The 2748-nt window shown below is 34.0% G+C and overlaps 1 protein-coding gene across 1 annotated transcript in view; it reads left to right on the top strand.

Moving 5' to 3' along the window:
- Positions 1-2748, top strand: part of FAT1 (FAT atypical cadherin 1) — a 157873-nt gene that overhangs the window by 4978 nt on the left and 150147 nt on the right. The window lies entirely within an intron of this gene.

Below are 2748 nucleotides of genomic sequence, written 5' to 3'. Positions count from 1 at the left end.
TCGGGGTCTGGATAATGGCAGCCATATGGAGTTAGCAAGTAGGGTAGCCATGTGAACAAACTAATGCCAAGGTCACAAGTAAAGAAGGCTGACTATTGAGTTTACATGCAACATTGTCACTTACAGAATGTTAAACATCAACTTAATTAGGAACACAGAAATTTGTATTAACCTAATTTCCTTGTGTGGAAGATCTTCTAGAAACACAAACCTTTAGCTAAACTGGCTGAATATGTACTGGAGAGGTGTTTAAGTGAATAGCTGGTAGGAAAATAAGATTACATGTATGGATAAAATGTACAACTTCCATTTATTTCTTAGATTGTCATCTTTTTTGAGTAGAGTCCTCTCCCCCTCCTGTGTTATTGTTTGTGTTTGCCTGACATTTCCAACCCCTAATTAATGTACAGGGCTGTACCATATATTGGTGGTTTAAATACAGTTTAATATATTATTAACTACTAGTGATCACCTAACTTTAGGGATAGGCCAAAGACTGATTTACTAAAAGCACAGAGAATGTTTACCTTACTATGTGATAACTTTGAAGCTATGAGCTTGATTTATGAAAGCCCTCCAAGCCTGGAGAAGATAGACCATCATGGGGGAACCTGGGTGATTCAGCAAACTTGGAACGGATTCCTTAAAAATCATTTGCTAATAGCTGGCAAATGTTTCCAATCCTGAACTAGATCCATTCTAGGTTTGCTGGATGGCCCAGGTTCTCCCATGATATTCTCTGTTCTCCTCTCTTGGTCAGCTTTAATAAATCAGGCCCTATTCTTTGTTCACTGCAGTCACCCAATTATGTTCAAGCTCTTCTAGGTCTTTATAGTGAACAGCTTAATCCTATATCTAATCCACATTGAAATATTGATCTTGATTATAATGTCCCATAGATCAGACAAACCAACATGAGCATTTTTACATTATCAAAAAAAACAAAAAACTATTCGGAAAAGGATTGAATATGCTAGAATTTCTAAATATATAATTCTATTCTTTTTATCTTCTTGCTTCTTTCTTTGAAGCTTTATAAAACAATTGTTGTATGAATGAACCAATGTTCACCAAAAGCCAAGAATATTAGCCTTGTGAACATTTTTAATATGTGCATTGTATATATATTGTATATATATTTCTGATATTTAGGTTTTCAGAAGGCGAACATTAGATTGATTTGGTAAATAGTGTTTGTTCCAATGTTGTAAAATGTAATTATTACCTGTTAATCATCTTAGGTTAACAGGCAATCAGAAGAAGAATTCCCCTAAAAACATTCAGCTTTATACAATATGCGTAAACAAATCCCTAAAACTAATAATCAAATGCTGTTTCATTCACACAGAAGATTTGCAGTTGCTTTTTCTCTAAATAAATAGACTTCTTGGTTTCTCTATAGAAAAACTGATATAACGGTAAAAAAGGAAAAAGGTTCTTTTTTGTATGGACTATGGAGGTCATGTCACTGTAATATACACAGTTTGCAGGGAGAGGTGAAAGTTCACATGAGTACATGTGAGAATAGGCACCAGGCTGTCAAGACGTAAATGAATGGAGAGCATATGACTGAGACATAATGTAGCTTGAAGACTGGATGGAAAGAAATTGGTGCAGAATTCCTACATGTGGCTTAAAGGTTACTACACCGATGTCAAGCAGGGAATAGTTGTCACCTGTCACATCAACATTTTGTAGTAAGAGGAGAGTATTCCTTTATTGTCACACAAGAACAATGGCACGTTGTACATTCACAAATATATATTTTTTTGGTTTTTAATTTATTGACATGAAAAATTTTAAATTATAATATATTACCTAATCTGAATATATATATATATATATATCATGTATTATTTTTGTTTTGTGATTTAAATACTTTTCTTTAATAAACGCTACAAATCAAGCACACAACTAAATACACATTTAAGCAAATATATCAGAATCATTTCCTTTGCCAAGATCCTGCTTCTGTTGAGTCTTAAGTTCCATGCTGGATAGCTTATTCAGGTCAGTAACCTCCATTGTCTCTTCTGCAGTTAGACAATATTGTTTGGTCTGATACCAACCCCAGTTAGCTGTTTGGATAATGGAAGTGTATCAGCTGATTTATGGGTGATCACTTTTCTGACATTTTCCCCGCTTCCTTCTCATACTGTCAGATGACCTCAGGTGTTAGATTGAAAGCTCTGGGCAATAGACTTCTGCAGAGCATGAAACTACAGACATTTAAAAATATATGAAAAATATGTATAATTGGTGCTCATACTATCTGTAATAAAACATTTAAGGATTTAAAGAATAAATAAAATGCAAACCAAGCATTTTCAGGACATTCTGATACCAACTGTGAAGCATGATGGTGAGACATAGTTTGGGGTTGCTTTGCCGCTTCATGGCTTAGCCAGCTTGCAGTCAGCAATTCAACTAGGAATTTTGAGTTATATCAGATTGTAGATAAGAATGTGTCACAACTTTTAATCTGAATTAGATCTTTGATAATGATTCAAAGCATACTAGCAAAGCATTCCAGCAAGGAATGGTTCTGAGTTTAGAAATAAACCGACCTAGTCAAATCCTTAATTTTGAAATTGTGCATGGAATGTGAAGAAGCCATTTCTTTTAAAGATGACAATACATCTACATATATTTTTATTGAAAATGTAATAAAAAGGTAAATGAACCCTTGCACTTCAGAAAAATACTGATAAGGATTCTGAAAACCCTCTAATATTCATTGGATACAAC

The sequence above is a fragment of the Pyxicephalus adspersus genome, chromosome 3 (assembly GCF_032062135.1).
Source record: "Pyxicephalus adspersus chromosome 3, UCB_Pads_2.0, whole genome shotgun sequence".
Classification (NCBI taxonomy): Eukaryota; Metazoa; Chordata; class Amphibia; order Anura; family Pyxicephalidae; genus Pyxicephalus; species Pyxicephalus adspersus.
Note: the sequence above shows the minus strand (reverse complement) of the source record. Positions and strands in the feature narration are given on the sequence as shown.